The sequence below is a fragment of the Bos indicus genome, chromosome 19 (genome assembly GCF_029378745.1).
Source record: "Bos indicus isolate NIAB-ARS_2022 breed Sahiwal x Tharparkar chromosome 19, NIAB-ARS_B.indTharparkar_mat_pri_1.0, whole genome shotgun sequence".
Lineage (NCBI taxonomy): Eukaryota > Metazoa > Chordata > Mammalia > Artiodactyla > Bovidae > Bos > Bos indicus.
In genome coordinates this window covers 26172726-26198426 of record NC_091778.1, presented here as the reverse complement: position 1 = coordinate 26198426, position 25701 = coordinate 26172726, and the positions used below count along the sequence as shown (strand labels likewise).

The window sequence follows — 25701 nt, the reverse complement described above, 5'->3', positions numbered from 1 at the left end:
TTTTCTTTTCTTTTGGGCGAGCTTGAAGGATCTCAATTTCCCTGACCAGGGTTTGAATCTGAGCCCCAGCAATGAAAATGCTGAGTCCTAGATAACATCACCCTTATGGCAGAAAGTGAAGAGGACCTAAAAAGCCTCTTGATGAAAGTGAAAGAGGAGAGTGAAAAAGTTGGCTTAAAGCTCAACATTCAGAAAACTAAGATCATGGCATCTGGTCCCATCACTTCATGGGAAATAGATAGGGAAACAGTGGAAACAGTGTCAGACTTTATTTTTTTGGGCTCCAAAATCACTGCAGATGGTGATTGCAGCCATGAAATTAAAAGACGCTTACTCCTTGGAAGGAAACTTATGACCAACCTAGATAGCATATTCAAAAGCAGAGACATTACTTTGCCAACAAAGGTCTGTCTAGTCAAGGCTATGTTTTTCCAGTAGTCATGTATGGATGTGAGAGTTGGACTGTGAAGAAAGCTGAGCGCTGAAGAATTGATGCTTTTGAACTGTGGTGCTGGAGAAGACTCTTGAGAGTCCCTTGGACTGCAAGGAGATCCAGCCAGTCCATTCTAAAGGAGATCAGTCCTGGGTGTTCTTTGGAAGGAATGATGCTAAAGCTGAAACTCCAGTACTTTGGCTACCTCATGCAAAGAGTTGACTCATTGGAAAAGACTGATGCTGGGAGGGATTGGGAGCAGGAGGAAAAGGGGACAACAGAGGATGAGATGGCTGGATGGCATCACCAACTCAATGGATGTGAGTTTGAGTGAACTCGGAGTTGGTGATGGACAGGGAGGCCTAGCATGCTGCGATTCATGGGGTCGCAGAGTCGGACATGACTGAGCGACTAAACTGAACCAAACCGAACCACACTGGATTGCCAGGGAAATCCTTATACTATCTTACTATCTTATTTGTTTATACTAAATTGTCTGCAGTATCCCACTTATGTAATAATATATTAAAAAAAAGCAGTGGCATAGATAGATTTTATGATCACACCAAAAAATAACGCTTGCAACAAAACAAGAAAAACATGGCTGACCATGAACTGTACTTCTGGCTGGGATGGGAGGCTGTGTGTGCCAGGGGTTGCTGATGTCACGTGGGTACAGCTACACCAGAAAGTCATGATTTTGCGCCTGTACAGGCCCACATCCCCTCTTCATGTGGGCTCTCCTGATTTCTTTTTTTTGACCACACCACTTGGCTTGCAGGATATTAGTTCCCTGACCAGAGATCAAACCTGGGCCCTGGTAGTGACAGCACCAAGTCCTAAGCCCCGAGTCCTAACCACTGGACCACCAGGGCTCTCTTGATTTGGGAGCAGTTTTGAAAATTCCTCCTTTCCCTCAGAAGCTATGAATACAAGGACTTGCAATTAATAGGGGCCCAGCCCTGGTGAGTGGTGGGCCTGCACTGGGGGTGGGGTGAGCTTGAGGGAGGCTGCCAAACTGAAGGAAGGATGAGAAAAGAGAAGGAAAAGAAGAAAGGAAAAGAGGAAGTGGAAGAAGACAGATTAAAAAAAATAGGAAGATAATTTTCTCAACTTCCCCCATCCCTGGCTTTCAATATCCACCCATCAGCCTCATGATGCTACCTCCTACTGGTGTTTCCAAACTCCACTCAGAGGTCACCTCCTCCAGGAAGCCTGCAGGCTTGGCCTATCTCTATCATGAAACTTACTGCTTATTATTGAGATTTTCTGTCTTCGCTGTGGGTCATCAAGCCCCTCAAAGGAAAGGCACTCTGCCTGCCTTCTCCAGAGTCTGACCCTGGCCTTGACCAGAGGAGAAACACAAAATGAATGTTGTAAATGAGTGGATGAAACTTGCTTCTCAGGCCACCAGCTGCACCAGCCTGGGAGTAATGGTTCTCAGCAGCGGTATTTCTGTCCCTCTAGCCTTTACCAGCAGCAGCAGCCTTTACCAGCAAATAGCTAGACCTCTTCCTTTTTGAAAACATGACCCCAAACACCTCTGAGGGGATCATACAGAGGGAGACTTGCTTGTGCGTAAAATGTTTCTCCCAAATACAGAGCACTCAGGAGCTCTCTGCACACAAGGGCACCTCTCTGGGGCCTGGGGAAGCCATCGCTGTAGCAGTGTTCCCAGCTCCCTCCCCCTTGGGTGTGGACCGGGGTCTGAGGAGCAGAGCACAACCCAAGTGGTGGGCAGGAGCCCAACGGGGCATCACTCTGCCCTCCAGCACTGGAGGTTTGCCCTCATCAAGCTGGAGGCCCTGAGACTTCCCTGGTGGCCCAGGGGTTAGGGCTCTGCATTTCCACTGCAAGGGGCACAGGTTCAATCCTGGGTCGAGAAACTAAGATCCCACATGCCACACAGCGCAGTCAAAAACTTTTAAAAAATTAAGCTGGAGGCCCTGGCTCTTTGGTTAATCGAGGCAAATTATTTTCCAGGTGGTGGGGGGCTTCCTTGGTGGCTCAGATGGTAAAGAGTCTGCCTGCAATGCGAGAGACCCGGGTCCGATGAAGCAGGAAAATCCCCTGGAGAAGGGAACGGCCACACACTCCAGTATTTTCCAGGGACCACCCAGGCCCTCATGCAAATAGACACCACCTGTCTTCCTCATGTATTCAAGTGTTACCGAAAGCGACAGGAGGACACAGATGAAACTCAAGCTGAGTCATGACTTTCACTGAAAGAATTTGGAGAGGCAGGGACTTGTGGCTTAGGTTCTAGTTCCAGCTCTGCTTCTAGGTATCCTGTGTCCAGCTGTAACACTCATGCCACCACAGAGAAGAGTGTGTCCTTGGCTCCTGGCTCCACGTGAGACTACCCCCCCACCCAGACACTGGAGAAACAAGGCCTTCACGGCACCCAAGAGAGCAGATACTGGAGAACCTAACTGCCCCACTCTTGATCCCAGTCACCTGGCAGCTAAGGTGGCAAGGAGCCCATGGCCCCATACTAGGCAGCTTGAACTAATTATCTTTTGCTGCTTAGCAAATTATCCCCAAATTTAGTGGCTTAAAACAATAATAATAGTTTTAATTATAAGATTTATGCACCATGACCAAACAGGATTTATCCCAGATGGGTTTAATATCTGAAAAATCAACTGATGTAATGTATCTCATCAATAAGCAAAACTCACATGATCATCTCAAAGAATGCAAAATAAAAAGTGTTTAGCAAATCCCACACCATTTCCTGATTAAAACACTCAAACTGAGAACAGTAACTTGCTCATTCTGAAAAAGTACATCTATGAAAAAAATCCACAACTGACATCACAATTAATGACAAAAGACTGGATGTTCCCTCCCATCAAGATCAGAAATACGACTAGAATGTCTGCTCTCCCCTCTTCTACTCAACATTTTAGTGGAGGTAGTAGACAGGACAATCAAGCAGCGGAGCGTTCCCTATGCAGGGGGCCCAGGTTCGATCCCTGGTCAGGGAACGAGATCCCACAGGTAGCAACTAAAGATCCCAGGTGCTGCAACTAAGAACCTACGCAGCCAAATCAATAAATATAAACATTTTTTAAAAATGAAATTCTTGGTTCCTGCTCCCAAGTTCCTCCTCCCTCAGTCTTCTCACACCATTAAAGCACCATCATCCACCAGATGCTCAAGTAAAAAACCAAATGAGCCTTTTTCTTCCTTCATCCCCCATACTCAGTCCTTCTGCAAATCCTGCCCCCTCTGCCTCTAAAACACATTTTGAATCTATCCTTTTTCTCCTCATCTCCAGCGGCCCTCACCTGGACCACCACAGTGGGATGTGAGCTGGACCCTCTGTTTGCACCACTGCCTCACCAGCCCACAAGCTACACAATCCCCGAGGGATCTTTGTAAAATGGATATCAGATTAGGTAACTTCCCTGCTTGAGTAAACCACTGGGAGTGGGGGGACTACTTTCCAAAGGTTTTCTCCCACACATAGTGTAAAATCAAATTCCTTTCCCTGATTCAGCCTCTAGTGATCTGACTCTGCTGACTTGGCCCCACATCTCTTATCTCCCTCCCTCCACCCATCCTGTTACAGTCACGCTTTCTCTGTCCCTCAAACACAAATGCTCATCCTCATCTCAGAAACTTAATCCCCTCTGCCCGGAATGCTGTTCCTTGAGATTGTTGCACAACCAGCTCTTTCTTATTAAGATATCAGCTTAAATGTCACCTCCTCCAGGAAGTCCTCCCTGACTACTCAATTTTTAAAAAGTCACCCAAGGACTTCCCCGGTAGTCCAGTGAGTAGGTCTCCACACTCCCAATGGAGGGGGCCTCAGGTTTGATCCCTGGCTGGGGAACTGGATACTGTATGCAGGCTGCCACAAAGATCCCACAAGCCACAACTAAGACCCAGCACAGCCAAAATAGATAATAAATAAATTTTTGAAAAACAAAAAGTCACTTAATGTGGAGAAGAGGGAATCCTCCTACACTGTTGGTGGGAATGTAAGTTGGAGGAGCCACTGTTAAAAAAAAAAAAAAAATGGTGTGTAGGTTCCTAAGAAAACTAAAAATAGAATTACCATGTATGTGTGTGCTCAGTCATGTCTCTCTGTGACTCCGTGGACTGTAGCCTGCCAGGCCCTTCTGTCTATGGAATTTTCCAGACAAGAATACTGGAGTTGGTTGCCATTACCTACTGCAGGGGATGTTCGAAACCCAGGAATTGAACCCTGCTGCTGCTGCTGCTAAGTCGCTTCAGTCGTGTCCGACTCTGTGCGACCCCATAGACGGCAGCCCACCAGGCTCCCCCGTCCCTGGGATTCTCCAGGCAAGAACACTGGAGTGGGTTGCCATTTCCTTCTCCAATGCACGGAAGTGAAAAGTGAAAGTGAAGTCGCTCAGTCGTGTCCGACTCTTAGCGACCCCATGGACTGTAGCCCACCAGGCTCCTCCATCCATGGGATTTTCCAGGCAAGAGTACTGGAGTGGGGTGCCATTGCCTTCTCCGAATTGAACCCTAGTCTTTTGCATCTCCTACATTGGCAGGCTAATTCTTTACCACCACGCCACCTGGAAGCCCAGAATTACCATTTGGTTCAGCAAGACACAGAACCAACCTAAATGTCCATCAACAGATGAATGGATAAACATGTGGCACCTATATACAATGGAATACAACTCAGCCATAAAAAAAGACAAAGCCATTTGCAGCAACATGGATGCAACTAGAGATTATCATACTAAGTAAATCAGAAAAAGACAAATACCACATGATATCACTTATATGTAGAATATAAAATATGACAAGGGACTTCCTTGTGGTCCAGTCCAGTGGTTAAGACTCCATGCTTCCAATGCAGAGTATGAGGGTTTTATCCCTGGTCAGGGAACTAGATCCCAAGTGCTTTGCAACACACCCAAAAAATAAAATAAGACCAAATGAACCTATTTATGAAACAGAATCATGGACATAGAGAATAGATTGTAAGGGTGAGAGGTTGTGGGAAGGATGCAAAGGGAGGTTGGGGTTAGCAGATGGAAGGTTTTCTATATAAAATGGATAAACAACAAGGTCCTACTTTATAGCACAGAGAACTATATTTAACATCCTATGATAAGCCATAAAGGAAAAGGACATTTTTTAAAAGTATGCATATTTATGTGTGTGTGTGTATAACTGAAACACTTTGCTGTACAGCAGTAATTAACACAACAATGTAAATCTCTATACTTCAACTAAAAAAAAGTCATCCAGTCACTTTCTGTCCCAGCTTCAGTTTAATGCTCTGCATGGTTCCTATCACTGATTGTTTTTTCTTTCTTCCCCCTGTCTTAACAACTGCTGTCATCACCAGCACCTAACACTCAAACCGTGTTCATTCACATTTTAATAAAGAAAGGAATGAATTGCTGTGTGACTTAAGGCAGAACAGTGCTATTCTCTGAGCTTTCTCCACCAAAAAAATTATGTGACTGAGTAAGCTCTTGTCTCTAAGGACCAATAGCCCTTAAGGCAAATCAGAGCTATGATGGTCAGTGACCACCAGGTGTCGCTAAAGACAGCTTTGCTAAGAAGTGATTCCATGGCACAGCCCCTTCAAGGCTGCACCAGAGGGCTAAACCATCAGCTCACCATTAAGAAGGTCTCCAAGAACACTTGGGAGTCAACACACACCTACTAGAGGCCAGCCAGGCAAATGCCCTGGGGCCGGGGACTCAGTCTTCCAATCTGTCCATTGGGCATAGACTCATTGTCCAGGTTCTAGGTCAAACACTTCCACTGCTGCAGAATCAGGGTGGGAGGAAACAAATTTAAAACATTTCCGCAGGGACTTCCATGGTGGTCCAGTGGCTAAGACTCAGCACTCCCAATGCAGGGGGCCCAGGTTTGATCCCTGGTCAGGAACAAGATTCCACATGCCACAACTAAAGATACCACATGCCCAGTGGTATCTTTACTGGACCCAGTGCAGCCAAATATAAATAAATACCAAGAACAAAAACATTTCTTCAGAGAGTTCCCTTGTGGCCTAGTGTTTAGATTCTGCGGCTTCGCTGCTATGGCCCAGGTTCAATCCCTGGTCAGGGAACTGAGATCCTGCATGGGGCAGCCAAAAATAAATAAATAACATTTTATCAGCATGAAAAGAAACCCTGTACCCATGAGTAGTCACTCTGCATTCCCCCCGAGTTCCCTCTTCTACCCCTTACCCCAGACCTGGTAACTACCAGTCTACTGTCTGTCTCTATGGATTTGCCTGTTCTGGACATTTCATACGAATGGAATCAGCCATGTGGCCATTCGTATCTGGCTTTGTTCACTAACCATAATGTTCTCAAGATTTACCCATGTCCTCGCCTGGATCAGTACTTCATTCCTTTTTATAGCTGAATAATATTCCATTGTAGGGATCCCCTACCACTTGTTTATCCATTCATCAGTTGGGTTGACATTCGGGTTGTTTCCACCTTTCGGTTGTGAGTAATGCTGCTATAAGCATTCATGTACAAGTTTTCGTGTGAATCTATGTTTTCAATATATTGGGTATATATCTAGAAGCAGAATTGCTGGATCAAATGGCAGCTCCATATTTAAGTTTGAGGAACTGCCAGAATTTTCCCACAGTGACTGTTTTGTTCAGTTCAGTTCAGTTCAGTCACTCAGTTGTGTTCGACTCTTTGCGGCCCCATGAATCGCAGCACGCCAGGCCTCCCTGTCCATCAGCAACTCCCGGAGTTCACTCAGACTCACGTCCATCAAGTCAGTGATGCCATCCAGCCATCTCATCCTCTGTCCTCCCCTTCTCCTCCTGCCCCCAATCCCTCCCAGCAGCAGAGTCTTTTCCAATGAGTCAACTGTTCGCGTGAGGTGGCCAAAGTACTGGAGTTTCAGCTTTAACATCATTCCTTCCAAAGAAATCCCAGGGCTGATCTTCAGAATGGACTGGTTGGATCTCCTTGCAGTCCAAGGGACTCTCAAGAGTCTTCTCCAGCACCACAGTTCAAAAGCATCAATTCTTCGGCGCTCAGCTTTCTTCACAGTCCGACTCATGACCACTGGAAAAACCATAGCCCTGACTAGACAGACTTTTGTTGGCAAAGTAATGTCTCTGCTTTTTAATATGCTATCTAGGTTGGTCATAACTTTCCTTCCAAGGAGTAAGCGTAACATTCTACATTTCCACCAACAACATTCGAGGATTCTGATTTCCCCACATCCTTGTAAACATTTGTCATCTGCCTTTTTGATTCTAGCCATTCATTCTAGTGAGTGTGAAGTTGTATCTTATTTACTGGGGGTTTGATTGGTACTTCCTTCATGACTAATGATGTTGAACGTCTTTTAGTGTGGTTACTGGTCATTTGCATAACTTCTTCAGAGAAACGTCTACTCAAATCCTTTGCCCATTTTTAAACTGGGTTGTCTTTTTATTGTTCTTTTGTTTTCTGCTTTATTTTTGGCCATGTGGCCTGTGGGGTGTTAGTTCCCCAACCAGGGATCAAACCCCCACAGAAGGCAGTAAAAGTGCAGAGTCGTAACCACTACACCTCCAGTGAATTCCCTCTGTGTCTTTTTATTGTTATATTTTAAGAGTCCTTTATAATTTCTAGATACAACTCCCTTATCAGCTACATGATTTGCATAACTTTTTTTTCCATTCTCCCATGGGTTGTCATGTTCTTGATATTTGCTTTATATGTCTTAAGGTGACTTGTTTCATCTTAGTAGGTTACTCCTAGAATTATGATGTAGACATTCTTATTTTTCCCCATAAATATCTAACTTTTCATTTTTTATTGGGCCATAGCCGATTAACAATGTTGTGACAGTTTCAGGTGAACAGCGAAGGGACTCAGCCCGACATATACACGTATCTGTTCTCCCCCTTCATAAATATTTTTTGTCTTAAATAATTGTTTGATATTTGCAGAGATACACCAGCTTTCTTTTGGTTAGTATTTTCTATTTACTTTCAACCTTCCATATCCTTGCTTTAGATGTTTCTCTTTGTAAACACATGAATCTGGGCTCTTTTTATAATCCAATCTGACAGCCAATCTGGCTGGGTTGGTGCATTTACAATTATCGTGACTCAGGCTAATCAGAGGTATCTGCAATCTGCCATGGACTGGATGGGAGGAGGGAAAAGGAACAGCCATTTATCAAATGTTAGTTCTGTGCCAGCCCTGAGCCATGTGTGCCCCACAGGTGGCCTTGCACAATGCTCACACTGTGTTGGCATAAACACCATTACTATTTTTTTGGAAATTTTTTTTTTCTTAATGGCCAAGCCATGTGGCTGGCAGGATCTTAGTTCCCCAGCTGGAGACTGAACCTGTGTTCTCAGCAATAAGAGCTTAAGTCCTAACCACTGGACTGCCAGGGAAGTCCCAGAAGTTTTTTGGGTTTTTTTGAAAGTTTTTTTTTCAATTGAAGTACAGTTAACTTGTTTTTTTAAGTATACAACAACACTTTTTCAGTTATACATAAATATATGTATATATATTCGTGTGTGCAAGCTAAGTCGCTTCAGTTGTGTCCGACTCATTGTGACCCTCTGGACTGTAGCCCACCAGGCTCCTCTGTCCATGGGATTCTCTAGGCAAGAATACTTGAGTGGGTTGCCATGCCCTCCTCCAGGGGATCTTCCCCACCCAGGGATCGAACCCACATCTCTTACATCTCCAGCATTGGCAGGAGGGTTCTTTACCACTAGCACCACCTGGGAAGACTATGTATATATGTATCCTTTTTCAGATTCTTTTCCATGGTAGTTCAGACAGTAAAGAATCCACCTGCAATGCAGGAGACCCAGGTTCAATCCCTGGGTAGGGAAGATCCCTGCAGAAGGGAATGGTTACCCACTCCAGTATTCTTGCCTGGAGAATTCCATGGACAGAGGAGCCTGCTGGACTACAGTCCATGGGGTCACACAGAGTCGGACACGACTGAGCAACTAACACTTTCCATCATAGGTTATTACAAGATATTGAGTATAGTTCCCTGTGCCATACAGTAGGTCTTTGCCGTTTATCTATTTTGTATATAGTAGAGTGTACATGTTAACCCCAAACTCCTAATTTATCTCCCCCCTCGGTTACTCCTATTTTATAGAGAAAGGGATCAAGGCTCTGCATGGTTAAGTACCCCAAAGCCACACAGCTGGTAGGCAGCAGAGTCGGGGTCCTGGCTGGACTCTGGACACCATCCCTACGACTTGCAGGGCATCCAGGAACCATCCCAGAGCGAGCAGGATCCAGCTGCACCTTGAAGGTCCGATTGTGATAGACAAGGAAAGGTTTCCAGGCGAAGGGTAAAAACACAGCTGTTGGGTACTGAGGTGCGTCATGGGCTGGAGGGTGGGGCCCCTGCTCCACTTAACCCAGCTCACCCACAGGTGTAGAAATGTCTGTTCTCCACATTCACCCCCCTCCCACTCCTTGCCCTTGCCCACCAGCACTTCTGCCCACGATGGGCACAGCAGGTCATGCTAATAGCTTACACGGGAATGTGGGAAATAAGGTCATTCTGTTCCCGTTCCAGTCTTGTTCTGGGGAAATGTTTAGCAACCCACTGAGTGGGGAGGGGGACTTGGAGCATCTGCCAGTTGCCACAGGGTAAATACTCCCATCTCAGCTAAAACCTCACGAAAATTGCAACATCACTAAATACACAGCTCTTGTGAGCCCCGAAGAGCCAACTCCAGGCCATCACCCTACCTACTCCCTCCTGGAAAAGTCTGCCTAAAGGTGGATGAGAACTGCTCCTGAACGCTGTGCCTTCTCAATGCGGTGCAGACCCTTCATGCCCCACCTCTTCTTTCTTCAGCTGGGCTTGGCAATCTTTGCCTTTCAGGGAGTGGTACAGAGATAGAGCTGAAAGGGCGCTTGCCCAGGGAGCTGCTGGAGACAACAGATGCACCTGTGAGTGTTTATGTGTACCGTTAGTGCCTGCACAATTCTGCACGTGCCCACATGGGACTATGCATATTCACATGTGTCTGTATGTGGGTGAACATGCCTGTGTAACTGGGGGCTATTCCGGAAGTTGAACCAGAACAGGAACCGTTAAGTGGTGCTTTTTAAATGTGATGCTTTAAAAAAGTACCCGTGTGCTGATAATGACCACAGTTGTGTCCTAAGCTATTAACTGCACATGGCTTCTGTCTGCCTCAGCAATTCTGAACCCCTGTCCCCATGGGCACAGGGACACAGCCCAAGACAAACATGGAAACCAGCTCCTGGGGCTTCTAGGAGACGACAGTTCATGGCATACAGCCGAATCCTCAGGTGAGTGGGAATCATGGTCAAGGAGGACAGTGAGCAGGGAGAAGTGGGCATGGGGGATGCAGACTGTCAGCAGGACGCAGGTAAGGAGGGGGTGGAGTACAAGGGACAGGGCCAGTGCTTCAGGCAGCGGGTGCTCCAGACCAGTGGAAGCGCCTTCACTCATCTGCCTGCAGGCATCCCTGGCACCACTGCAGAGGCTTGTGGGGGCAGGGGATGGACACGTGTCTAAATCAACCCAAGGGACCAGTGTCAGCCAACTACCAGCTGACTCCATCACTCAACATGAATGGCATTTCCTTGGCTCCACACTTTGCACACTTTGCTGGTGGGCAGAGCCCCAGGGAGAGGCTTGATTCTAGCTGGCCAGGGAGAGACTGAGTTCCCAGAAAGGCAACCGGGACTGCTGCACCACCTGAGGTCCTCAAATGCAGCCCAGCTTCTCCACCCACACTGCCCCCAGGACTCCTCTCCCCTCTCCTATCTTCCCTCCTCCCCTCTCCCCCAATCTTCCTGCCCAGCTCACTACACCCATCCATCGCTGGGCTGGTCAGAGTTTTCCTAGAGGATTATTTGCAACGTATGTGCATGTGTGAGTGTGCGTGTGTATCCGCAGGGCATACACAACCCCATGTGTGCCTAGGCCTTGAATCTTCTCCCTTGGGATTTACTTTGCCAGAATTCCATATATCATCTACAATGGATGTTAACAGGGCAATCACTCAGGGATGTCCCTGGTGGCCCAGAGGTTAAGACTGAGATCCCAATGTAGGGGGTGAGTTCCATCCCTGGTCGGGGTATAAGATCCCACAAGCCATGTAATGTAGCCAAAAATGAAAATAACAATAATAGAATAAAATGGCAGTCACTCACATCTGAAGTCCCTCAGAAGTCACCAAATTCAACCCTACCAATGCTTCTTAGAGAGTCATTATTGGTATATGAATAGAGATAATTCTCACTTTGATGGGACTAAGTGCCGCCTGCATCTTTTGTTTGTTTATTATGCATTGTTTTACATCAATTTTTATTTTTATTTCTTTTTTGGCCATGCCTCTGGGCATGCAGGATCTTAGTTACCCAATCAGTGATCAAACCTGTGCTCCCTGCAGTGGAAACTTGGAGTCTTAACCACTGGACCTCCAGGGAAGTCCCATGCTGCATCATTTGATGGACCTAGGTACCCCATTCCCTTGGACATGGTGATGTGCTGAGGAGCCCAGTTGTCCAGGTACAGAGTGGGCTACTATGTAGAGATCTGCAGAAATTGCTCTAAGGCTTCCCAATGTGGCTGTCCCAAGGGCCACTCCCCAGCACACAGCACTGGCCGGCTGACCGGTTGTCCCACGTCCTCCAGGGCACCTTTTATAGGTGAGACCCGAGGACTGGGGCCTGCCTGGGCCTGAGGATGATCTCACACTGCCTGGATCCCTTGGTCATTAGCATTCCTGGAAAAAATACTTGAGTAGATGTTATTGAGATGAAGGCCTTCTCTGGAAGTTAGATCTGTGCACATAACTATCTTCCATCTGGGAAACAGGCTAAGGTCACTTACCCAGACTTTTAAAATCAGCTTATGACGATGATTCTCTAACAGTTTTTGTCATACTGGATGTTTTACCCAGAGGGAATCTTTCCACTGGATTTTTTTCAAAGTATCTCCCTTTGCAGCAGATTTGAAATAAATTTTTAACTTGGGAGTGAAGTGCTTAAGTGTTCAGTCGCTTCAGTTGTGTCCAACTCTTCGAGATCCCATGGACTGTAGCCCACCAGCCTCCTCTGTCCATAGGATTCTCCAGGCAAGAACACTGGAGTTGGTTGCCATGCCCTTCTCCAGGGGATCTTCCCTACCCGGGGGATCGAACTCGCATCTCCTGTGTCTCTTGCATTACAGGTGGATTCTTTACCCACTGAGCCACCTGGGAAGCCCCTTTTAACTTGGGGGTGGGGGGCGGCGCATCAAATCAGTGTACCTTCTCCTGCCCTCTCAACATGACTTAACATGTAGCTTAACATGACTACACTTTGAACACAGCTGCTTAGAGAAGAAAATTAAGAAAAAAAGTAATCAAAACAGAAATTGAGGGAAAGATTGTCTATATCCACAATCACCTGTCTTCCTTCCTTCCATCCTTCCTTCTTCTGTCTCTTTTCTTCTTCCTTTCTCTGTTTCTTTTCTTTCTCCCTCTGTAAGCAGATAGGTTAAGGGGTCCCTGGAGAAAGAGAACCAGGAATGACTTTCCTGACACTTGTTATTTAGTTGCTAAGACGTGTCCAACTCTTTGTGACACTGTAGACCATAGCCTGCCAGCCTCCAGTGTCCCTGGAATTCTCCAGGCAAGAATACTGGAGTGGGTAGCCATTCCTTCTCCAGAGGATCTTCCCAACCCAGGGATTGAACCTGGGTCTCCTGCATTGTAGGTGGATTCTTTACCATCTGAGCCACCAGGGAAGCCAGAAACAAGGCAGGCTGCACTTGTTTATGCCCCATAATACATCCTTGGGGCAGGGTCCTGGTTCCTCAGGGGATATACGTAGTAATATATTTTTGAGTTCTTCAGGAACCAAGGCCCCCATCCAGGTGGAAGATAGAATGATGACATTGACCCTCCTGAATTCAATCACCTTCAGCGTGGACTCTGTCACCCTTGGCCCCAATTCTGTGCTGAATGCTCCTCTGCTCAAGCCCCCTCATGAATATGCATGTACCTTTAGGTTAATGGCATCACCGTCATGAGTTTGAGTAAGCTCTGGAAGTTGACGATGGACAGGGAAGCCTGGCGTGCTGCAGTCCATGGGGTCGCAAAGAGTCAGACACGACTGAGCGACTGAACTGACCTTAGGTTAAAACGTCCCCAATTTTGCTGTTGGGGAGACACTGCCTTGGAGGAAATGCCCCCCGTTTTCCTTTCTTGCTGTTGTAATAAATCCTTCCTTCTGATCCTTTTGCTTGGTTGTGACACCCACCAGTGTTCTTTCCTGGAGAATCCCAGGGACAGGGGAGCCTGGTGGGCTGCCATCTATGGGGTCACACAGAGTCGGACACGACTGAAGTGACTTAGCAGCAACAGACACCCACCAAGGGATGAACTCAGTTTTCAGGGAACACCTTCCCTTCCATTCCCTTCCCTTTCCTTCCCTTCCTTTCCTCCTTTCTAGCTTTTGGGAAAGCTTCAGGAAGGTTCCTGGTGCTCTTTAAGCCCCTAGGGAGCCTAAAGCTCACCCCTCATTTCTAACCCCACCCCAACCCTAAGCCCTTCCCCCACCAGCAGCACAGGGCTCATTAAAAAAAAAAAAAAAAACTATTCAAAACTCAAGTATCTAGCAGCCTCTCTGGTAACTGCAAGTGAGAACCTGAGTAAGATCCGTAAAGATCATGTGAGTCAAGGGGGAAATAAGGTCTAATTCACAGAAGTCTGGTTTTGACCAGATTTTCCCCAACCTCTGTCCACCCACCTAACCCCCCACCCACCCCGCGCGGGGTTTCCAACCCTCCCAGCCAGCCTTTCCTGACCCACCGTCCGTGACCCACCTTTCAGGCCAGGCTCCCAGTCCCCTCCCATGGAAATATGACCTGTCACCTCAGCCGCTGGCTCAGACCACACACCGGGACACAGCCCAGCAGGAAAAGTCCAGAAGTGATCATCCCCACAGGCTCACGCCCCCTGGAGCATCGCGGGACTCTGAGCACCGCCCAGATCCGCATCCGGAGCCTGGGCGGCGAGGGGGCGCGGGGGGTCCCGGTCTCTAACCCCCAGGTTCCAGGAAGTCTGCCGAGAGGCTGCACGCCCCCTCCTCCCACTTCCCGTCCTCCCCTCTCTCCCCGCCTTTCCCTCCGCCCCATTCCCGGATTGAATTCCGGAAGAGTCCCCGAGCCTGCCGTGGGGTCCTGCAGGCGGTCCCTCTCCCGTCTGCTTTCTCTATTATTCTGATCGACTCTCGGGGACACCGTTTGTCAACTGTCGAGAGCTATGCATATGACCGGGGTTGGTATTGTTATTACTAAGAGGCGCTCGGTTTCGAAATCGCTTTGAATTTTCTGGCACCAAATCTTGGCGGTTCCCGTGCCTGGAAGCCTCGGCCGCGTGGGTGTTTTTTCGTCCCTGTGACTTGCGGAGTGGAAACCCACTCCTGCTTTCCTGCTCGGGAAGACGGTGGTTTGAGACGGGTGAGCAGAGAACTTGAACTTGGAGTTGGCCGGTGGGGGCTGGGACTCTTCCTCTGGGCCTGCCTTTCCCGCTGACCTTAGACAAGTCACGTCACATCTCCGAGCTTCAGTTTTCTCACCCAGAGTGGACTGAACCCCCTCCTCAGAGTGTTGTCCTGTGACCATGTGCCAAGGGAATGAAAGTAACGCTCCTGGTGCCTGTACTCTAAAGACCTGGTTCAGTGACAGGTCAGGCATGCTGGCTGTCTCCACCGGCTGGGAGAGGGCTGGCAGGGTGGCCTGAGTTAGCATATTTTAAAAATAGGATGCCCAGTTAAAGTAGAATTTCAAATAAGAGACTTTTGTTTTTAAGTATATAAGTATGTCCTGTACAATATTGGGGATATACTTAGACTAAAAAAAAGTATTCCTTATCTGAAACCCAAATTTATCTGCAAACCCTAAAAGACTAAGGTACTGATAATGGATTCTCTTGGTGCTACTGGAGAGTTTTTGTCTGAGACAGAACTCCGGGGAAGATGAGGTGAGAGTCTTTGAAAGAAATATGGGCTGAAGTAGGAAGATCTAGAACACGGTCCTAAAAAGGGTAGCAGTGGCCTCCAGGCCTGGTTCACCTTCTGCTCTCAGACCAGCAGCAAACACACCAGCAGCCTGGATGGGGGCTGGGCTTGGTGGACCCCTGTCTCTCCTCTTCTCCCCCGTTTCCAGTTTACCTGCTCCTCCTCCAGCTCCGGCTGGGGGCTGGCCACTAGGCCAACAACCCCCTTCCCAACCCTGCGTTCCCTACACCAGAAGGACAGCAAGAGATATCACAGAAGAAGCTAGACCGAGGTAGTAAATCGGGAGTAAAGCTTGCTCTGTGTTAATTGTCTTCCAGGAAACCAGGACTGTGTCGCTGCAGAAAGCCGGGAGCAAGACACGCCCCAGAGCTGGTTTAACCTGCTGTGACTAGACTGGCTGAATTAACTATCCCTCAACTGGACACATGACCACTCATTCCTATGGAGGACTTTCATCTGACAAACATTTTCTCCTCTCCTTTGTCTATCCCACTGGGAAGCATCAACTGGCTACTCCTCCTCCATCCTGACTCCGCCCCCATCACCTGTCTGCCTCTCCCTCCTCCACCTTACCTAGTCAGTCGCTTGGATCCTCCCCAAGCTCCACTGCTTAGCTCAGGCTTATCAGAGCTCACCTGAACTGCGGTAGCCTCCTCCCCATCTACCCATCTACCCCAGCTCCATTCCCCATAAAAGCAGGTCTCAGCTTGCCACTTCTCTGCTGCTAATCCTGTTTTGCATCAGAGGCCAAGGCCCAGCCCTCAGGGACCAACGAGCAGGACAAACCAGGGTGCCTGAATAAAACATGCCTCTTCCAGTCAGTCACCCAGGAGAAACTTACTCATCCCAGGAGGGGAGGCGGGGGAAGAAGCTTTAGGGAGGATTCTGGCCCAGCCAACTCTCATCAACCGAGGTGAGGAAGGGGGACACGGTGGTGGCTCAGCCTGGGATAAGGACTAGACCCCACTCCACTTACAAACTGCCCTCTGCTTTTCTTAGATGTTCAACCTCATTCATAAAATCTGCTCAGTTGCTCTGTCGTGTCCGACTCTTTGTGACCCCACAGACTGTAGCCTGTTAGGCTCCTCTGTCCATGGGATTCTCCAGGCAGGAATACTGGAGTGGGTTGCCATTTCCTTCTCCAGGGGATCTTCCCGACCCAGGGATTGAACCCTGGTCTCCTGTATTACAGGCAGATTCTTTACCATCTGAGCCACTGGAGAAGCCCCCATTCATAACATAAGAAATGTAAATTAAAACTACAAGATACCATTTTTCACCTATCAGATGAGCGAAACCAGAAACCCAGCAAAAGGGAGCTCATGCCTGTCGAGGTCAAGGTGTGTGAAAACAGTCTGAAAGTTAATTGGCACAGTCTCTTTAAAGGGCCAACTGGTAATACTTGTCAAAAAATTATATATCCAAACTCTTCCTCCTAGCATTTCCACTTTCAGAAATTTACCCTGCAGGTATACAGGTGCCCTGGTGGCTCAGACGGTAATGCATCTGCCTGCAATGCGGGAGACCCGGGTTCGATTCCTGGGTCGGGAAGATCCCCTGAAGAAGGAAATGGCAATCCACTCCAGCACTCTTGCCTGGAAAATCCCACGGATGGAGGAGCCTGATAGGCTACAGTCCCTGGGGTCGCAAAGAGTCGGACACGACTGAGCGACTTCACTTTCCTTTCCTTTCCTTATACAGGTGCCCCAGGGTTTTCCCAGTGGATCAATGGTAAAGTATCTGTCAATGCAGGAGACAGTGCGGGTTCTACTCCAGAATTCGGATGATCCCCTGGAGGAGGAAATGGCAATTCACTCCAGTATTCTTACCTGGAAAATCCCAGAGACAGAGGACCCTGGCAGACTATACAGTCCATGAGGTTGCAAAAGAATTGGACCTGACTGAGCAACTAAACCATAACAACACCATACAGGTGCCCTAACGTATGTATAATATGCATCAGGATATTCACTGAACTATAGCTTTCATAGTTTCCATTTGGAACCAAAATAGGAGGGTAGTTAATAAGTTCTACTTCAGCAATACAATTAAATATTATGTTCTATTTAAAAGAATGAGGCAGCTAAGTACTAAAATTAAGTGATCCTAATTAAGATTTATCATGTGCAAAAGCAAAGTGCAGAACAGTGAGTACAGCATTTAAAGCTTATGATTTAAAAAAAAAAAGTAAACGTTTCATAAGTATAGAGTGTCTTTGGAAGGAAACAATCAACAACAGTGTTGTGGAGTGGGATGCTGGGAGACCAAGAATATAAATGGGAGGAAGACTTTTTGGTGTGTGCCCTTTGAATTTTGTGAAATATTATCAAATCCAGCAAAATATCATGAATGTGTATTTCATATGTATATTATGTATGTGTGTGTGTATAGAATAATTTTAAGTGTAAGGGACCTTTTAAAAAATATGTTTATTTATTTATTTGGCCATGCCTTGAAGCTTGCAGGATCTTAGTTCTATAACCAGGGATCAAAACTCAGCAGTGGATGTGCACAGTCCTAACCCCTGCACCCCGAGGGAATTCCCTAAAACGAGAGGATTTTTCTACCCTGCTGCCGTCTATGGGGTCGCACAGGGTCGGACACGACTGAAGTGACTTAGCAGCAGCAGCAGCAGTGCTCCGTGAGAGATGGTGATAAGCGTACTGCATGGCCCTGCCCCTTCCAGACCTCAATTTTCCATCTATACAATGGCAGTCTCGGGGACTGCAAGGACATCAAACGAGTCAATCCTAAAAGAAGTCAACCCTGAATATTCATGGAAGGACTGATGCTGAAGCTGAAGCTGCAGTACTTTGACTACATGATTTGACAAGCCGACCCATTGGAAAAGACCCTAATACTGGGGAAGATTAACGGCAGGAGGAAAAGGGGGTGACAGAGGATGAGATGGTTGGATAGCATCACCAACTCAATGGACATGAATTTGAACAAACTCCAGGAGATAGTGGAGGCCAGAGGAGCCTGGTGTGCTGCAGGTCCGTGAGGTTGCAAAGAATCAGACACAACTTACCAAATGAATAACAGTGAGAGTTTGAGACTAGGTTCCTGCCTTATTTCTTAATCTTACAGCTAACCAACCAAACCAGTACCGATGTAGTGGCCATAAGATGACCTTTGATGGGCTGGGGAAGGGATGGTATAAAATGGCATTAATGAATGAGCAAAGTCCGGGAGATAGTGGAGGACAGGGAAGTTGGGCGTGCTGCAGTCACTGGGGTTACAAAGAGTTGGACATGACTTAGCAACTAAAAAACAACAACAACAATAAAAGTAGGAGGCACTGCCGTCAGTTGAACAGGATCACTCCTGTGGCTTTGGAGCAAGTGATCATGGGAAAGCTGCATCTGCCTGCATTGGGGACACCTGTCTCTCCTGCAAATCAGTTCCCTAGGGCTTGGCAGCTTCTTCCCTCCCATCACCTATCTGCTTCTTCCATCACCAGTCTGCCCACCTGCCTCTATCCCTGAGGCCCTCAGGGAGGAGCTGACCCAGGGAAGGAGCTAGAGACAGCAGTGGAACAAGTTCTATGGGGCAGAGGGAAGGCGCCTACCTCCCCATTTATTAACTGAGGTCCTGGCCTCCCTCCGGCCCTGATCTAGGCAGATCAGGCTCTGCCTAGCTTAGCCTGCCTGCCCGCTCCTCCCCACCTCCCTGTGCCCATTCAAAGGAGGCAGCTCTCATATATGCTGGAGCTTGACACACCCAGCTCCTTCCACCAGTCTAGCCTTCTCCTCTAACAGAAGATGTCTGTGCCTGAGGCTGGGAGACCTGAGATGCCTGCTATGTTGAGCCTCCCTGGGAGGTGAGACCTGGCAATCTGAGCCTTCAGAGCACACCCAGAGCCCCAGTTAGCAGGCAGCCACCTCTCTCCAAAGCCTCCTGCTGGGCTCAGCACTGGCCTTTTCTCTCTCTGTCTCTTTACGAAAAAAAAAAGTATTTATTTATTTGGTGGTATCAGCCTGTAGGATCTTCAATCTTCGTTGCAGCATGCAAACTCTTAATTGTGGAATTGTCTAGTTCCCTGACCAGGGATCGAACCCAGATCTCCTGCGCTGGGGGCACGGAGTCTTAGCTACTGGACCAGCAGGGAGTTTCCTGGCCTTTTTCTTAATGATCTTAATGATGAGAGCCAAAGGGAAAATACATGGGAGTCAGAGGAACTGAGGCTGGATATTTTCCTGGCCCTTATTCTCTCTCTCCCATCCACCCTGGGTTTTCTGTTCCAGATCAGCCCTAGCCCCGTGATGAAGTCACTCTCCTTCTTGGGGCCTTCTAGTCCAGCTTCAAGAAGAGGGGCTTGGGCCCAGGAAGCTGCTTGTTACCAGATGCCCCCAGGTGGTTCCAAGGCAGGTGCTGGGTGGACAGGGTTAAAGAAGCAGCTGTCTTGTACATTCCAGAAAGGCTTTGTCTTACATTCCTCCTGGATGTACCCCTAGAAGCCAAGGGTCTGAAGTGAGCAACCAAGAGGCTGGGGCTTCTGGAAACAAGGCAGATGATCCTCTTTGTGGGACTTGACTCTGAAAGCTGCTACCATCAGTGGTTAGGATTCTGAGCTTCTACTGCCCGGGGCCCCAGTTCAATCCCTGGTCAGGGAACAAGATCATACAAGCAACACATTGCAGACAAATAAATTAAAAAAAATTTTTTTTTTAAAGAAATACCAATCTTACAACCCAGCCATTGTGTCCTTCGATTCTTACCCAAGAATGAAAACATGTCCACACAAAGACGTTACACAAATGTTTGTAGGAGTTTTTCTGGTAATAACCCCAAACTGGAAACAACACAAATATCGACCATTAGAATGGATAAACAAATATGGTATATCCATACAACAGAATGTTACTCAGCAGTCAAAAGGAACAAACGATTGATTCACACAACATGGATGAACTTCAAAATAATTATGTTGAGTGAAAGAAGACCAAAAAGAGTATATTCTGTTTGATTTCATTTAGGTAAAATTCTAGAAAGGGAATCAGTGGTTACCTGGGGCGAAGGTAGAGAGAAAGAGGGAGAGATTACAAAAGGGCACGGGACTTCCCTGGTGGTCCAGTGGTTAAAACTCCTTGCTCCCAATGCAGGGAGCACGACTTTGATCCCTGGTCTTGGTCCTGCATACTCCACAACACAGCCAAAATAATAGTGATAATGGCATGAAGAAACTTCTAGGTATGATGAGTAGGTTCATTACCTTTATTAAAGTAATGTTTACACGTGTTGAAACCCAAATTATTTTGTGCTTTGAATATGCACCGTTTGTTATGTGTCCATTGTAATTTAAACAAATTTTATTGGAAGATATTTGCTTAGTATTGTGCTGATTTCTGCTATCCATCAACATGAACCAGCCACAGGTATACAAATGTCCCCTCCCTCTTGAGCCTCCCTCCCATCTCCGACCCCATCCCACCCCTCTAGGTTGTCACAGAGTACCAGTTGAGCTCCCTGTGTCACGGCAAATTCCCACTGGCTATCTATTCTACACATGGTAAAGTGTGTTTCCATGGTACTCAATTTTTTAAAAGGTGTTAATGAGTGAACGTAGGTTGGGCATATCTAGGTCCAATCAAGCATTGAAGGTGCATACAGAAATCAATCCAGATACTTTTAAGCATGAAGAACAGGAAAACCAACTTAGGTAGCACAAACATAAAATGCTTGATGTCATCTACCTGGAAGGCCAGAGGCTTCAAGTAAAGTTTGACTGATCCCTTCTGAGTACTAGACACCACCTTTACCAATATGATGGAATCCCCATAATTGTCAAGGGACTTAGCTACAAATAACAGAATATACTCTAACTGATTTAAGCAACAAAGGAATGTATTTAAAGATATACATGTAAATAGCTCACACAGTATCTGAGCAGGATAGAGAACTAAGCTTGGAGGCTACAAGCCAGGAACAATATGTCAGTTTTACCCCAGGACTGTTATCAGCAAATCACATGCTTTTTGCCTCCACTGGGCATTTTCACCCACATAAGGGAGGAAGGATCTCTACTGAGAGTATTCACATTGCCCCACAAAAGCTCTGTGTCTCTGCCACTCCCTGCAGCATCCTCTTCCCCATATAGCTCTCTTCCGAATCAGAGTCAGCTGCACCTGATTGGGCAATCCTGGACCACATTCCTGTGCCCTAACTATACAGGAGGCTAGATAGAAGAGTCTTTTACCTTATATTTTCCTAATAGGAACTCATCTTGGCATGCATAGGAGAAGAGGCTTTCAAAAAGATACTGGGTGACCACAACATAAAAAAATGGCTCACTATAAGTCTTATTTGGGAGAGATTATTTATTTTTTTAATTTTATTTTTTTCATTTTTGGCTGTGCTGGGTCTTCCTTGCTGTGTGGACTTTTCTCCAGTCATGGCGAATGGGGACTCCTCTCTAGTTGTGGTGTGAGAGTTTCTCCTTACGGTGGCTTCTCTCGTCGCAGAGCATGGGCTCTGGGGCACCTGGGTTTCAGCAGTTGGGGCACGTGGGCTTAGTGGTTACAGCTCGCAGGCTGTAGAGCACAGGCTCAGTAGTTGTGGTGCACAGATTTAGCTGCTCTGCAGCACGTGAGATCTTCTTGGCCCAGGGATCAAACCTGGGTCTCCTGCATTGCAAGGCAGATTCTTAACCACTGAGCCACCAGGGAAGCCCTGGGAGAAATTCTTATTTATCACAGTTACAGTTGAGGAAACTAAGACTCTTAAGAAGTTAAGCTGCTTATCCATGGTTCATGGGGTTCTCAGTGTCATATCTTTTTGCCTTTTCATACTGTTCATGGGGACAATATGTCATGTATGGATGTAAGAGTTGGACTATAAAGAAAGTTGAGTGCCAAAGAATAGATGCTTTTGAACTGTGGTGTTGGAGAAGACTCTTGGGAGTCCCTTGGACTGCAAGGAGATCCAACCAGTCCATCCTAAAGGAAATCAGTCCTGAATGTTCATTGAAAGGACTGATGCTGAAGCTGAAACTCCAATACTTTGGCCACCTGATGTGAAGAACTGACTCATTAGAAGAGACCCTAATACTGGGAAAGATTGAAGGCAGGAGGAGAAGGGAACGACAGAGGATGAGAACGACAGAGGTTGGATGGCATCACCGACTCGATGGACATGAGTTTGAGTAAGCTCTGGGAGTTGGTGATGGACAGGTAAGCCTGGCGTGCTGTGATTCATGGGGTCACAAAGAGTCAGACACGACTGAGCGACTGAAATGAACTGAACTGAACTGATCCATGGTTACCCAGCTGAGCCTTCCCAGAGGATTCAAACAAGGTCTTCCAGAGTCCATAGCTCGAGGTAGGGTAGGTAAAAGGAACGAAGACAGCTTCTGCCCCACCCTCACTGGCCTTCTCACAGGAAGACATTGTTCTTCCTTGGACCCCCTAGCCATATCTCAACATCCCTGAAGGAAAATACTGCAATTTTCAGGGACAGGCCGGTCCATACTACAGAAGCACCTGGGGAATCACCCACATAAGTAACAAAAGTAAGTCACAGTTCTATTTGTCCCATGATAGTGTAAACATCATAGGTTTTTGTTTTGTTTTTTAAATCAAGATAGAATCTAGAAAACAAAGAAAAACCAGTTAGATATACCTCTTGATGGAAGTCCCTAATACTACATATGTAGGAGGCATATGGCAACCCACTCCAGTACTCTTGCCTGGAGAATCCCATGGATGGAGGACCCTGGTAGGCTGTGGTCCGTGGGGTCGTCAAGAGTCTGACACGACTGAGTGACTTCGCTTTCACTTTTCACTTTCACGCATTGGAGACGGAAATGGCAACCCACTCCAGTGTTCTTGCCTGGAGAATCCCAGGGACGGTGGAGCCTGTTGGGCTGCCATCTATGGGGTCACACAGAGTCAGACACGACTGAAGTGACTTAGCAGCAGCAGCAGGAGTCTTGGACCATAAAGAAGACAGAATGCCAAAGAATTGATGTCTTCGAACTATGGTGCTGGAGAAGGCTTCTGCAAGTCCCTTGGATAGCAAGGAGATCAAACCAGTCAGTCTTAAAGGTGATCAACCCTGAATATTCACTGGAAGACTGATGATGAAGCTGAAGTTCCGGTATTTTGGTCATCTGATGTGAACAGATGACTCATTGGAAAAGTCCCTGATGCTGGGAAAGATTGAGGGCAGAAGGAGAGGGTGTCAGAGGATGAGAGGGCTGGATGGCATCACTGATGCAATGAACATGAACTTGGGCAAACTCCAGGAGATGGTGGGGGACAGGGAGGCCTGGTGTGCTGCAGTCCATGGGGTCACAAAGAGTCGGACACGACTGGGCAGCTGAACCACAGCAACAGGACAACAACAATAGAACAAAATTGAACCCCCTCTCCTCAAAAGAAAAAGAAGACTTGAGACGCAGAACCAATCAAAAATAGGGACTTTTTTTTTTTTTTTTTTTTAATGAGAGCTTGGGAACAGGCTGTTTTATTCATTTATTTATGTTTTTGGCCAGGCACATGAGATCTTAGTTCCCTCACCAGGGATCAAACCCATGAGGGATCAAACCCTGGACCACTGGACTGTCAGGGAATTCTCTCTCTATGGGTTTTATTTTAAAATAATTGGGTATAGAGTTGGGCTTCCCAGCTGGCTCAATGGTAAAGAATCTGCCTGCTAACCCAAGAAGACTTGGGTTCACTCCCTGGGTCGGGAAGATCCCATGGAGGAGGGAATGGCAACCCACTCCAGCATTCTTGCCTGGAGAATTCCATGGTCTGAGGAGTCTGGTGGGCTATAATCCACAGGGTGGCAGAGTCGGACATGACTCAACATGCATGTAGGGACATGTTGGCTGTGAGTTGGTAGTTGTCCAATCTGATGACAGATACACAGGGGTTCATTATTCTGTTCTCTCTACTTTTGGATATGTTTGAGATTTTCCGTGGTAAGAAGCTATAAACCAAGAAACAGTGAACTTCATGGTGTGAAGAATGGCATTGCTGGCCTGCCGGGTTGTATCTGCTCCTCACCACCACCAACCCTTAGGTGTCACACTCTGTCTCAGCCTAAAAAAGTTAAAGTGAAAGATGCTCTAAAGCATGCACCAAGTTTGCCCTGCAGTCCCCTTTGCTCCCACGAGGTACATGATGAGCAAGTGAAAAACTCTGAGGGAATTCCTTGTGGGTCCAATGGTTAGGATTCTGAGCTTTTCACTGCTCAGGGCCCAGGGTTCGATCCCTGGGCAGGGAACTGAGGTCTCACTGGCCCTACGGTGCAGCCAAAACCAAAACAAATCTCTTCTGAGATTGCCACAAAGCTAATGAGGTAAGTGAGGGACTGCCTCTGATAACGAGTATCAGTTGGATTTCCAAGGACCTTTGTTGATACTTGTCAGCATGCCCCTGCCTTAGTTTGGATTCTCCCAGAAGCAGATCCTGAGACAAAGATTTGAATGCAAGAGGGTTTATTTGGCAGGTGACCCCAGGAACACCTGTAGAGGAGCAAGCAGTTGAAGCAAGGAAAGGGAGGAAGCTGGTAAAAAGCAGTCAGGTAGCTGACTTCTGTGGGTAACAGTGCCTGATTCTTCAGGGGACCTTCAGGGGTCAGTGCAGAACACCCCGTTTCCCCCCAAGGAGTGATGAGCTGGAGTAAATATCAACTCTGATCAGATCAGTTGCCCATTGAGAACAACTAGAAAGGCATGTTAGATCTCCCACACCTTTGGCTGCCATTTGGGTAGAGACTCCAGGCAGGGGAAGAGATCCTCCCACAAAGAGATGTAGACGGCGGCATCCACAGTGCCCCACCTTGGCAATCTCAGTGGGGCTTTGTAGCATCAGCTGCAGTTCCTTTGGAAGAATTCCTGTTAGCATTTTGATCATCTACTTATGCCAACATACACATTGCCTAGGTATAGGGAAACAAGCTGACCAGGTGTTGTTATGCTTTTTGGGGGAGGGGAGGCGGTGGTGGGATTTCAACACACTGAGTACGTTTATGGGCCTTTGTCAAAGATAAATGGTGTGCACTTGCCCTGTGCGAATCAGCATGTGCTGTCCAGAGCCATGGGGGACACAGCCATTCAAGGTCAGCCCTACTGAAGAACCAAAGTATAATTCTATCTCAGAACGGAAGCAGAATCTTTAAAGCATCAGGATAAATGCCTTTGATTCTCCTTGTGGTTTTAAGGTTTTAAGGGCAAGATTTACGTCTGCATGGAGGGTAGGAATTCGACCCTGAATGAGGCAAGACCACCTTTCAGCTCCAGACTTTCTCATGTGCACA

The 25701-nt window shown here is 47.2% G+C and overlaps 1 protein-coding gene and 1 long non-coding RNA gene across 2 annotated transcripts in view; one reads left to right on the top strand and one right to left on the bottom strand.

Moving 5' to 3' along the window:
* Nucleotides 1–14396, bottom strand: part of SPNS2 (SPNS lysolipid transporter 2, sphingosine-1-phosphate) — a 109988-nt gene extending 95592 nt beyond the window's left edge. The window contains exons 1-2 of the transcript XR_011561958.1: nucleotides 14240–14396; nucleotides 12820–12920 (exon numbers count right to left, since the gene is read on the bottom strand). The gene's annotated coding sequence lies outside the window, so the exon portion shown is untranslated. The remainder of the gene's footprint in view (nucleotides 1–12819; nucleotides 12921–14239) is intronic.
* Nucleotides 14397–14465: 69 nt separating this feature from the next.
* Nucleotides 14466–20760, top strand: LOC109574316 (uncharacterized). The gene is made up of 3 exons (XR_002183064.2): nucleotides 14466–14875; nucleotides 15753–16348; nucleotides 17137–20760. It is a non-coding gene; the product is annotated as an uncharacterized lncRNA (long non-coding RNA).
* Nucleotides 20761–25701: the final 4941 nt, after the last annotated feature.